This window comes from Mustelus asterias, chromosome 16 (assembly GCF_964213995.1).
Source record: "Mustelus asterias chromosome 16, sMusAst1.hap1.1, whole genome shotgun sequence".
In the NCBI taxonomy this organism is placed as follows: domain Eukaryota; kingdom Metazoa; phylum Chordata; class Chondrichthyes; order Carcharhiniformes; family Triakidae; genus Mustelus; species Mustelus asterias.
The window spans coordinates 32,094,554-32,108,296 of NC_135816.1; the positions used below are offsets into that span (position 1 = coordinate 32,094,554).

Here is a 13,743-nt window from a genome sequence, read left to right on the forward strand (position 1 = left end):
GCAGTAATCTTTTATGTGGCACCTTAACAAATGCATTTTAGAAATTTAAATACATTACATCTACCAGTTCCCCTTTATCAATCCTGCTTGTTGATCGGACTTCTGGCACTGTGAGGCAGCAGTGCTAACCACAGTGCCACTGTGCCACCCACGCATAAGCAGCAAGCAATAGACAAAGCTACGAAATTCCACAACCAACGGATCAGATCTAAGCTCTGCAGTCCTGCCACATCCAGCCGTGAGTGATGATGGGCAATTAACCACAGATAGGGCTGGGGAGAGGGCCTGGATAAGATAATCTGTCTGAGAGTCAGTGCAGACTCAATGGGCCGAATGGCTTCTTTTGCACTTTAGGGATTCTATGAAAAGAAAGTCAATCCTATACACATCTTGTAGGTTGATCCAGTGGATGGTTTCAGGCTGTGTTTTGTGATTTTGGTAAGAAGTCTCACAACACCAGGTTAAAGTCCAACAGGTTTATTTGGTAGCAAATACCATAAGCTTTCGGAGCACTGCTCCTTCGTCAGATGGAGTGGAAATGTGCTCTCAAACAGTGCAAACAGACAAAATCAAGTTGCAGAATACTGATTAGAATGGAATCCTACAGCCAGCCAGGTCTTAAAGGTACAGACAATGTGGGTGGAGGGAACATTAAACACAGGTTAAAGAAATGTGTATTGTCTCCAGACAGAACAGCTAGTGAGATTCTACAAGCCCAGGAGGCAAGCTGTGGGGGTTACTGATAATGTGACATAAATCCAACATCCCGGTTTAGGCCGTCCTCATGATTTTATCAGGATTCTGGGCAGAGACAATTTAAAGTCTCAAAGGACAATCTCTGTCTTTTCTTCTGAAGTCAGCAGCCTGTTGGTTTTCATTGAAGACACTGTGTGTGGTATTTGGCTGGTCAGATACAGACAGAACATATGTTTGCAGAATGGCTGGAGAGAGAAAGAGGGGCCATAAGTTCTCTTCTCGCTGTTGCCCAGTCATGGTCTGTCCGACTCTCTGGAAAAGCAGGATCCTTTGAACATAAATGGCTAACTTGCTGTCACATAACCTCCACTCACAAGCTAGCCAGTTACTAAGAATGGTCATAGCAAGCTGGGGACCAGGCCTATTTTTTTTTTAAACAGTGGTTAGATTAGATGGTCAATGGAGCCCCCTCCTCAGCCAAGGTCCAACGTCCAGTGTGACTGAGTTTAACGGCTCAGTCCACACCCACCTGAATAAACAGATTAGGTCTAAGTGTTTATGAGGAGTTCAGAGGATGGTCTACTCACACTCATTTAAGCTGATTGTCCTCGTGAATTACCTCCAGACAGCACGATTCCTTTCTACTAGCTTTGCGATTTGCAAGATGAACTTGTTTGAAAATGTTCTGCCACTCCAAGAGCTGCTGTTTAGGTCTCTTTCAAATATGGTTCTCAGTCATTTTAAAACTCAGCCCACTTAGTAAAAAAAGTTATTTTTGATATAAACAAATATTATAGCAAATCTTTGAGCCACGCATTCACCTCTCTCATCAGTATTGGATCAGTGAGGGGTGCACGAGGAGACAGGCAACTATGCCAGAGTGAGACTGAGTAGCGAATTAGCTTTACGTGGTAAGTTCTGGTTCCTTTTCAAGTTTAACTATAGATTAAGAATCAAGAGCTGACATTGTACTCACCTTCCTGTAAATTAAACTGGCTTTTTCAATAGAGAACTGCCTGGAGTGGCAGATATCTGTCAATCACCTGAAAGCAGTTGGTTCAAGAGATGTTAATGAGTGTAGCAGGAATTAAACTGGTTAGTGACTTCTCAGAGGGTTCCTAAAAAAGACAGAGACTGGATGAATAGCGAATTAGGTGTATGTGAGAATTTGGTGTATGGGGAAAGAGGTGTGGTATACATAGAAATTATTCGAAGTCAATTAACTTAATTAAATAACACAAGTTACAATTAAGTTAACTGAATAACACAAGTTACAATGGCAGAACAGGTGTTATATTGCAGCTATGGAATGTGGGAGCTTTTGTACACCAAGGTGATCCAGGACAAACATGCCTGCAGGAAACGTAAACAGCTAGAAGAATTCTGGATAAGGATTACTGATCTAGAAACCAAATTGCAAGAATTGTGCAACATAAGATAGGGGGAGAAATATCTGGATACTTCATTCCAGTCACACCTCTTGGAATGGGGTCGTCTGTTTTGGTCAGCAGTGAAGGACAGGAGGATGTGACCATGAGTGAGGCAGGTAAAAGGACCAAATAGACCACAGTGGTGGTGGAGCCTCAGACTTCACAATTGTCAAACAGGTTTGAGATGTTCGCAACCTGTCTGAATAAAAATGAGGCCTGCAAGGTGGATGAGCAGGCTGACCATGGTACCATGGTACAGGAAGCCCATTCAAGCAGGGGCCTTGGGTAGGGGTTAACTGGCTGGGGGTGGGGGCAGAGGGTGTCGGAGGAAAGGACGGGGAGTAAGCAGCAGATCCTGATGCTGATCCCTCCTTCAATAAAGCACTAAGTAATTTTGAGGGACCGCCTATGAGAGAAATCCACAAGCAAACCTGACAGTTTTTGCTTTTTTTGATCTCCTCACATGGTAACTCCCCTGCACATTACCTTCCATGTACCAGCAGTAGTAGGATGAGACTCTTAAGTGAGCAATAATTGCCAACTTAGGGCGGCACGGTGGCACAGTGGTTGGCACTGCTGCCTCACAGGGGCCCGGGTTCGATTCCCGGTTTGAGTCACTCTCTGTGTGGAGTTTGCATGTTCTCCCCGCGTCTGCATGGGTTCCCTTCAGTGTCCTCCCACAGTCTGAATGACATGGTGGTTAGATGCATTGACCCGAACAGGCGCCGGAGTGTGGCGACTAGGGAAATTTCACAGTAACCTCATTGCAGTGTTAATGTAAGCCTTACTTGTGACTAATAAATAAATAAACTTTACTTTTTAATTAGTGTTCTGGCAAGATGGCTGTCCACAAGCCTTTTCACCCCAGACTTAATCAAGCAGAGTTGGGCAGGCAGCAGGTTCCCCAACCCGCATCCTCACACCTGATTAAATGACCCCACCATCCCTTCCCCCCCCCCATCCCCAAACCCACCACAGGGAAGGCCATTAAATCCTGCCCAAATGATTCGGTGAACCTGGTCCACCCTTTACAAATGCATGTTGGCTCTCTCTAATCGGCTCAAATTTCTCTAAATGTTCAGTCAACCTGTCTTTAGTTATAGATTCCAAAAACATCCCCACAACAGATGTTGAACTAATGGGTCTATAATTCCCTAGTTTCTTTATCCCACCTTTCTTCAATAATAAAGTTACTTTTGCAATTTTCCAATCTAAAGGAACAATTCCTGAGAGAGCTTTGGAAGATGATGGCTAAAGCATTTGCAATTTCCTCATCTATTTCCTTTACAACCCTGGAGTGGAAACGATCAGGACCTGGGAATGAGTCAGTCTTTTGTGCCATTATTTTTTCTAACCTGTTTTCTTGCTTAAGTTAACTTTAGTTAGTCGCAGAACTTGATTTATTATTAGCCTCTCTTGAGTGTTCAGTACATTATCCTCTTTCTCTGCTGTGAACAAAGTGACACAAAATGATTGTTCAAGTCTGCCATTTCCTTCGTTCCATTTTCAATGTTATCCACATCTGGTTTCAAAGGACCCTTGACAACCCTTTTTCTTCCAAAATAATTGCAAAAAAAGCATTTTGTGTTAATATTGATGTAACTTGAAAGTTTCTTTCATATTACCTTTTTGCAGCGGTTAACTCTTTATTTTTTGCCTTCCTTTACCGTTCTTTATAGCTCTCCCAGATCCTTGGATTTACACTGTTCTTTGCACTTTCCTTCAGTTTTAAGTTATCTCTCCATTTGTCGCCCATGACGGTTTTATTTGAGAAGTGGAGCTCTTTCTCCTTGCGGGTATGTACTAACCCTGCATAAGCTAAATTGTTTGAACACCTCCCACTGCTCATCTGCGTTTTATGTGATAACAGTTTTAACTAGTTTGATCTCGTGAATCTCTGTCTCACCCTGTTACAATTAGCCTGAGCAAAAATCTGGAGTTAGTTAACATTGAATTTGATCATACTATCTGCACTCAAAAAATTCACTGTCTTTCTTACTGGAACTCCTGTGCTATTCCCAATGTAGACAAAGAGGAAATGCTCCCTTTTAAACAACTCTGCTTTCGCTGCAAATCTGTTTATTCTCTGAATTAATAAATTCTGAAATTTCATTTTTGCCATTGAGAAGACCGTAGGTAGCTCTGCTCACAGTTTTAAATCCCCTCTCATTCCTCAATTCTAACTACAGTCTCTGCTGGGAATATTTCCTTTAAAATTATCCGCTCAATAGTATTTTCTCAATACGGTTACCATCCTCTTTAAAAAAAAATAAACAGTTCCATCTGTTAAAATGGGTTTTTGATTAATGTCTCTTTTTCATCACAAATCCACACCTTAAAGTTCCTGTTCCTCTCGACACCACAATGATGTAAGTGACAAATATGTAAGTGTAATATTTAGGTTTTGGGTAGGAGCCTCCAATGGTTCCTTCAAGGGCTGCTGCATGGATGTTTGTAGTAAGTCTGCAGCGACAGAAGTCCCTTCACCAAAATTCCTTTATTTACAACTCTTAACAACCTTACACAGCATGCTATTAGTTAACAGTCTACCTCCGGGTATGTCAGAGGAACTGACACTCCCGGTTAAGTAGAAGGCAAAGACTTCCTGATTGGCCCATCAATTAGATCCTTAATCAGGGACATCTTTTTGTGTCCAACCAAATAAACAAAATCAACTTAACTTAGAGACAACTCAAAAGGGGCAGCTCCCTAAAAGGAGGGGAACTTTAAAAGGGGGGGAAGATCATACTCCAATAGGCCAACCTCAATGGCCTGAATGAAGTCATTACAATGTTGAGCATTGAAAAAAAAATATCCTCTGCCCCACATGGCACGTGTTATAGTCAATTGCAGATGCATTCCTGAAAGGGGCCTGAAACGGACTCTAGGCCCTGATTTGCTAATAGCTTGTAATATTCCAGCTTTATTGGATACAAAATTGGCTTGATGACAGAAACCAGAGGATTGTTGAAGAGGGTTGTTTTTCAAACTGGAGGCCTGTGATCAACGGTGTGCCTCAGGGATCAGTGCTGGGTCCACTGTTATTTGTCATTTATATTAATGATTTGGATGAGAATATAGGAGGCATGGTTAGTAAGTTTGCAGATGACACCAAGATTGGGGGCATAGTGGACAGTGAAGAAGGTTATCTCGGATTGCAATGGGATTTTGATCAATCGGGCCAGTGGGCTGAAGAATGGCAGATGGAGTTTAATTTAGATAAATGCGAGGTGATGCATTTTGGTAGATTAAACTAGGGCAGGACTTACTCAATTAATGGTGGGACGTTGGGGAGTGTTACAGAACAAAGAGATCGAGGGATACATGTTCATAGCTCCTTGAAAGTGGAGTCACAGGTGGACAGAGTGATGAAGAAGGCATTCAGCATGCTTGTTTCATTGGTTAGAACATTGAATACAGGAGTTGGGATGTCTTGTTGAAGTTGTACAAGACATTGGTATGGCCACACTTGGAGTACTGCGTACAGTTCTGGTCACCCTATTATAGAAAGGATATTATTAAACTAGAAAGAGTGCAGAAAAGATTTACTAGGATGCTACCGGAACTTGATGGTTTGAGTTATAAGGAGAGACTGGGTAGACTGGGACTTTTTTCTCTGGAGCATAGAAGGCTGAGGGGTGATCTTATAGAGGTCTATAAAATAGTGAGGGGCATAGATCAGCTAGATAGTCAATAGCTTTTCCCAAAGGTAGGGGAGGCTAAAACTAGAGGGCATAGGTTTAAGGTGAGAGGGGAGAGATACAAAAGTGTAGAGTGGGGGAATGTTTTCACACAGAGGGTGGTGAGTGTCTGGAACAAGTTGCCAGAGGTAGTAGTAGAGGCGGGTACAATTTTATCTTTTAAAAAGCATTTAGATAGTTACATGGGTAAGATGGGTATAGAGGGATATGGGTAAAATGCAGGCAATTGGGACTAGCTAGGGGTTTAAAAAAAAAGGGCAGTTTGGACAAGTTGGGCCGAAGGGCTGTTTCTACGCTGTAAACCTCTATGAAAACGTGGATTTTTACATCCAGCATACTCAACAATCCTATCTCACCAGTGTACCTCTAGCAATGTTGCTGACTTGTGTGTTTCCACTTGCAGTTTCAGTTAAGTTCACATTGAAGTCCATAGAACCCCTAGAGTGCAGAAGGAGGCCATTCGGCCGATCGAGTCTGTACTGACTCTCCAAAAAGGCATCTTAACTTCATAGAGCCCCAATTCTTTTGAAGATCCACTCTGTGCAGAGAAAGTTTTTGTTGGTACAATTAATTGCCATAATTGAATTAACACTGAATGGGAATGTGAAGGGTTGGAGCCAGGAATTGTACTTTCGCAATTTTAACCCTGTAGCCAACCCTCATCTGCCTGTCAAGCTGGGTTAAAATTGAGGGCAAGAATACAAGAGTAAAGTAGTAATATAAACGTTTTTCAAAGCATTGGTAAGACTAGTTCCAGCTCTTGGAAGAGTGTGGGGTAAGTTTTGGATTGATCTTGCAAAGAATTGGCACAGATGATGTCTTTCTGTGATTTGATAAAATCAAAGCCAATTGTTTTAATGACTGGACAGAATTCATACAAATCTCTTTCTAAATATTTTCACTTCCATTGGGCATCCACTATCCCAGCTACAATTTAGCACTCTTTCCTTGGAACAGGATAACCTCGCATCGTGAACAATGCCATAGGACATTTCAATTGAGTAAAATTATCTCCATGTCTCCTGATCACATAGTGTCAAACCAAAGTTTGTGTATTTGCTGTGACATCTAAAATGACAGGTAGACTTGGGCTGTTGTCGACAAGCAAAACGCACAAGTATATGCTGCTGGCACAAATGTTGGGCAGATACGAATGCCAAATGATTGTTTCCAAATGTGGAAAGGTTTTGAGTCTAAGACAAATATGTCATATTTCAAAGTGTTACACTTTATTGCAAATGGCAGTCTTCAAGTATAAAGCAAAGAGCTAGCCAATTAATACTTAACTGACCTGATGCCTAAAAGTTGTAACCAATTCAACGTCCTTCATAAATAACCATTAAATGATAATTGACCTGAGGCCATTTTCAATTAATAGCAATTAGATTTTGGATATGAACAGCATACACTGCTTTACTTTTATCGTTTTTCAAAGTAAAAGCTCCCACAATTTACCCGCAGAACTCAAAGGCCAGAGAGCAGAGAATTTGCTTCGGACTGGGATAACCTTAAACTTGAATTCAAAGTTAGCAAATATACTGGGCAGGTAATTTACAATTTTCTGGCACTCCAACTGACTTGGGAATTCCTCTCGATAAGTACTCCGAGGAATTGCATTTAACACGGGTCACCCTGACCCAGACAGAATGCTCCATCTCAAGAGATTCAAAACCACAAAATAACACTATTGTTTGCTTAGTTAGCTCTTGTTCCACCAGTTCTGATGCAAAATTGAACTTACTTTTATTCCGCAAGGATGCCATGATGGGTTGACTCATAAACCTTATCGCAGTTTTGGCCATGCATTAAATCCGAAACAAGATAGTTTTTTTTCATGGATCTTTATTGTTTCGATATAATTTTGGTGGGGGCAGCACAATTTGACAGTTTGGAGCCCCACAATATGCCACCTAGTCAACCTTCCACATGCTAAGTCCCTAGCTCAGTTGTGCTTCTTTAGGAAGGCTTGAATGGAGGCCATTCAAGAAAGGAGCAGTAGGAGGTATAGTCACGCACAGGAACCACACTGTCTGGCAACTTCAAACAACTGGCTATAAAGTGATATTGGCAGAAGGTTGGGATTGAACAGTCCGTCCTGTTGCCTGGATAGGTTGTGTGGTACAGGCACAGCTCAGAAAAAAAACTGAAAATAAAAATGATTCACCCATTTTAGCATTTTTGAATATTACGGATTTTGTGTTAAACAGGATTATTCACAATAAGTCAATTATTGTCACAAGTAGGCTTATATTAACACTGCAATGAAGTTACTGTGAAAATCCCCTAGTCGCCACACTCCAGCGTCTGTTCGGGCACACTGAGGGAAAATTTAGCATGACCAATGCACCTAACCAGTCTTTTGAACTGTGGGGGGGAAACCAGAGCACCCAGAGGAAACCCATGCAGACACGGGGAGAATATGCAGACTCTGCACAGACTTTGACCCAAGCCAGGAATTGAACCCGGGTCCCTGGTGCTGTGAGGCAGCAATGCTAACCACTGTGCCACCATGCCATCCCAATAAGACCTATTTACAGAATCAACTATTATATGTGATATATTGAATACTTCAATAGAGATCTGGGAACAGTTAACAAGGAGTTAACAAATACACCAAATCGCTTTGAGATGTATTTGGGCAAACTCACTGACAAGAATCAGATAATATAGGCAATGAATGCAAGTTCAGTTTTCTTTCTCGATATTCAAGATTCTTAATTTGAAATTGTAACCTATATCCTACATACAAAGGGGGTCCATCTGAACTGGCTAGGCCAGGAAGACCCTAGGTTTGAGCCTTTGTCTGTGCCTATGTGTTCTCAGCCAACACAGTAGTGAAGGAATAAAATTTACTTGGTATTCGATTACCAGGTGATGGAAAGTTACCCATAGTTTAATTACAAACGTTAAATCTGCTCACATACAATTGTAAAACATTGCAATAGGTAATACAAAAATAGTTGGCAAAATGATATGGGATCAGTAATCTTTCAATCAAAAGGAGTTAAATGAAATGGACACCATTGACTATTAAGTGCTCTGGGATACCCTGAGGTTGTACCAGGTGCTATATCAATGGAACTTCTTTTTACAATACTTAATCTATGTTTATATAAATTCAGTGTGTCAGCATTGCGAGTAAAGTACTGCTTAATCGCATTTTGAGCATTTCACTACACCAGGAATTGAGTATAAAGAAGACATATGTTAGCGAACTGATTTCAGGGCTTTTCAGTCTCTGGTGATAGGTTTGCTTGGGAGTGTGATATTTCACAGGAAATCTCTATGTGGAACATTAAAATTTTCATGCTAGTTGTTAATGTAGCAACTGAAAAGATTTGAACAAATTAACAAATGTTTGCATTAGTTTTTTTTCAAATTTGTTCCTTAAATATTAAAATAATTATTTTACAATTCTCCTTTCTCTTTTATTTTCTGAAAATGAGATTCCCTTTCTTTTCAATTTACTCCCCTCCTCTACAGAAGGCGTTGTGCCTTGTTACAATGTAGGTCTAAAGATACAACCCTCTGCTACGTCTCATAAGCAGCCATTCTTCGTATCTGAGCCTATGGATGATATTTGACTGTGGGAGGTTTCACAGCTAATCTGAGGTCCATTCTCACCAAATGTATACTTTTCAGGAAGGATCACTGAGCAGGATCAGGAATCCCAGCTGGTTTTTTCCTCCTTTTTACCAGAATCAGCTAGATGAATTGTGGCTTTGATTTCTTATACGTTTGAGATCAGTTAAATTCGTACAGGACAACATTTTAAACTGGGGACCCCCATGATCTGTTTTGCAGTGGGGCAGATGTTAAGCAGTGCATTTACTTGCCGAATAATGATTTAACAGCTTTGCAATCTTGTTTTGAAGAAAATTTTACAAAAACAGTTACATGTATAGAACAACCAAAAAATGGAAATATTGTAACACATACATTTAAAATAGTTGTACAAATGATGAATATTTGTAAACTGTTGTAAATTTTGCCCTGTTCCTGGCACATGATGTCCAGATATGCAAAACAATTTCTCCTGGTATTCTCTGTGATTGTGCAATGCCAACCAGCAATCCAACTCTGGTAACTTCTAATAGATCCTCCAACTATATTGGGAAAAGGGTCAATCAATTCCTCTTTTTATCAATACATGGGCTTAATCAATAGATAACTCCAAAATAGGGCAGACACTAGAGTTTAAGCCTTGATTTTCATATTGGTGTTGTCCTGATACTGTTGTGACCAGTTGATTTCAGTGAATTAATACTGGCAATAAAAAGAGGTTGCTCAGTGTAGTAGAAGGGTCTGGTAATACAGGGTTAATGTGGGACTGAGTACAGTACTGTCCACACAGTGATCTAAGATGGCACATGACCTGGAGCTAGGGTCAGTGTGGTTTTGGCCAGAGACGTGTTAAGATCTAGACATGGAGATAGCTCCTTGCTTGTACCCTTTACTCTATATATGCACATAGTTACAAGTAGTTAATGAAGACGTGTTTTTAACGTACAGAAAACTACAAAGGTATCTTTAACAAATATGTACTGTAACCAACGCCATTTCAACAATCAGAAAATCTTGGCTTTGGTATCTATATTTAGAAGCTGGAAACGATCAGAATAAAATGCTCGAGTTAAATGTGTACGTATAACAGTAGGAGAGTTTATACAGATCTATAAGATGTAAATTAATTCAATATTCAGAGGTATAAAATGTTTGCAAGGGTGAAGAAAGCCAAAGAGGAACAGTATATATGTTCAGGAGAATTTTGAAATTAAGGAAGAGAAATTTGACATTCCAGGGAAGACACAAGTCAAAATATAAACAAAAAATGCTGGAAAAACTCAGCAGGTTTGGCAGCGTCTGTGGAGAGAGAGCGACAGAGTTAATGTTTCAAGTGCGCATGACACTTTTTCAGAGCTGAAAAGACACAAACTGAAATAGTGTGACTTGAGTGTACAAACATGGAGGACAGATTTAATGCCACAGGGCACTGGGGTCTAAAACCCAGGGCGAACATTCAGCCTTGCACACTCCCTCGCACCCCGTCCTCCCCCACACACACACTATACAATTAACTTTTGCAAATGAATATTGTTGGGTCGTATGAAGAAAGATTCTGCATTTATAATTATAGATTTATTTTACATGAAAAATAATATTACGATACTGATTATACATTCTCATCGTTCTACACTTTTCACAGGATATGTACGAGAAGAAATGTTCATTATAACGTGTAATAGAGCCTACATGCTGTAATACCATCACTGGAACCCGACCACCTTGCCCGCCACGGAATCGCCCGAGCGAAGCTGTAAAATTCCACCCTATGTGTTACTGCAACAATGTAGAATTTAATTTCCGCGCTTTCAATTTAGCAAGTATAAAAATAAATTTATTCAGGTCGATATTTTGTGCCGTTCCCTGTTCTAGTAACAAGGTGGATAGTCCAATGAGTGTTTCTTGTATCGTTAAGAAATTACTATATGTTTTGATCAACTTTAATATGGAAAAGTTCCATTAACCACTGGCCACGAAACAGCAAGGGTCAAGGGAAGTGGACAAAGTTATTCATTCCTTTTCAGCCTTCCACTTAAGCTATTGTGCACCAGATAACTTTCTGGTGTCGATAACTGGTGCAAATCCTGGGACCTGCATGTCTCTGATTTCTGGTGCTGATCAAATGCATGTCATTCCATTTAAATACACAGAACAGGTGCACAAGACTGTCGAGTTGCGTCTTCCCCAGGAGCCTCGGAATCCTGGCATGTGGGATCTGTGTCGGCTAGACCCTGCGAAGAGAGTTGCACGTTACCTGGAGAGCACTTCATGTTTTTTATGTTGATATTCAATGGTGTAACTGTCACTAAATCCCCCAAATGGCAACATCCTTGGGGTTATCGTTGACCAGAAACTCAACTGGACTCGCCACATAAACACAGTGGCTACCAGAGCAGGTCAGAGATTAGGAATACTGTGGCGAGTAACTCACCTCCTGACTCCCCAAAGCCTGTCTACCATCTGCAAGACCTAAGTCGGGAGTGTGATGGAATACTCCTCACTTACCTGGATGGGTGCAGCTGCAGAAACACTCAAGAAACTTGACACCATCCAGGACAAAGCAGCCTGCTTGATTGGCACCACATCCACAAACATCCACCCCTTTCACCACCGACAGTCAGCTGCAGCAGTGTGAACTATCTACAAGATGCATCGCAGAAATTCACCAAAGATCCTTAGCACATTCCGAACCCACGATCACTTCCACCTAGAAGGTCAAGAACAAAGGCAACAGATACATGGGAGCACCATCGCCTGCAAGTTCCCCTCCAAGCCACTCACCATCCTGATTTGGAAATATATCGCTGTTCCTTCACAGAATTTCCTCCCTTACGGCATTGTGAGTCAACCCACCGCACGTGGACTGCAGCGTTTCAAGAAGGTAGCTCAGCACCGCCTTCTCAAGGGCAACTAGGGATGGGCAATAAATGCTGGCCAGCCAGTGATGCCCATGTCCCTCGATCAAATTAAAAAAAGGTTGGGGTTGTGTCATATCTCAAGTCCCATTCAGTGTTCTGGTACACCACTGACCCACTAGGCTGTAAGTGCAGCCTCTGACCCTGGAACTGTTGTGGTGTGTGGCTGAAAGACCAATTATTTTTGGCCCCAGTATATTTTTGTCTGATTCTTACTGGTGCAGATAACAAGATAATCTAAACTTTAGATACATTGCGGTTACTAGTCACCAAGGGTTAAAAGATATCTATGTTAGGGATCCCTAGCTAATCACTTGTAAGAAACAGACCATTGTGCAATTTACTATGTTGTTAAACTAAGTTTTTTTAGACCATGAACATAACCTGACACAGTAAGAAGTCTCACAATACCAGGTCAAAGTCCAACAGGTTTAATTGGTAGCACGAGCTTTCGGAGCGCTGCTCCTTCATCAGGTGAGTCAACCTGATGAAGGAGCAGCGCTCTGAAAGCTCGTGCTACCAAATAAACCTGTTGGACTTTAACCTGGTGTGCTGAGACTTCTTACTGTGCCCACCCCAGTCCAATGCCGGCATCTCCACATCATAACCTGATACCAATGTTCCCATTTCTGATTTAATGGAAACATGCTTGAGTGCCTGTGAGTAACTTACTCGCTGCAGTCAGGACCTTAATTAATGCAGGTAGACAGGTCCTAATCATATCAATTGACATTAATGAGGTTTTTAATCTGATAAATTATATTTAGCTATTAATTTAATATTTCCAGTGTGGGTTTATCAGGGATTGACCAGCAAAATGGAGTTGCAATTAAGCTGCAGGTCAAGTTATGATTTCCCTATCTGAATACAAACTCACTTCGTAGAGTCTGTCTCAGTCCTCTCTGGTAAAACTTGGAAGGTATTTTAAACTGATCAGATGTGGTGGTTAGATAATATGTTTGACAGGATGGCAGAAGAGGAAGACTATCGCCAGCCACAGCACTGATGATGTGTTATGTTGGGATCAGCATATGCAGAGGAGAGAGGCCAAGATCACCGGAGGCAGATCACAGATAGAGGTTCAGCTTCCTTGACCCATTGGAAAAGCAGTGTTTCCGCAGGCAGAGGTTCTCATTTAATGTAGTGGTCGACAATTGCTTTCTCCTAGAGGAAGAGCTGCTACCTGCTTGACCTGGCAGCCACATATTACCAATAGCTGAGAAAGCCAGCGCAGCTTTCAATTTATTTTGCTAGCTTCTGGTTCCTTCCAGGGCTTGACTAGAGAGCGTAGTCTCACACTCTGTGTACAGAAATGCATAAGAGATGTGACAGATGGACTGCATGCCAGAGTTTGGAACCTGTGATGACAATAGACAAAATGAAGGGGCACTTGGATTCACCTCACTGGCTGGCTTCCCAAAGGAACAAGGAACTACA

General features: G+C 41.4%; 1 long non-coding RNA gene across 1 annotated transcript; it reads left to right on the forward strand.

The window, feature by feature from the left end:
- The first annotated feature begins 3,803 nt into the window (after window positions 1-3,803).
- On the forward strand, window positions 3,804-11,238 carry LOC144505472 (uncharacterized). Its single transcript, XR_013499817.1, has 2 exons — window positions 3,804-3,922; window positions 11,034-11,238. It is a non-coding gene; the product is annotated as an uncharacterized LOC144505472 (long non-coding RNA).
- Window positions 11,239-13,743: the final 2,505 nt, after the last annotated feature.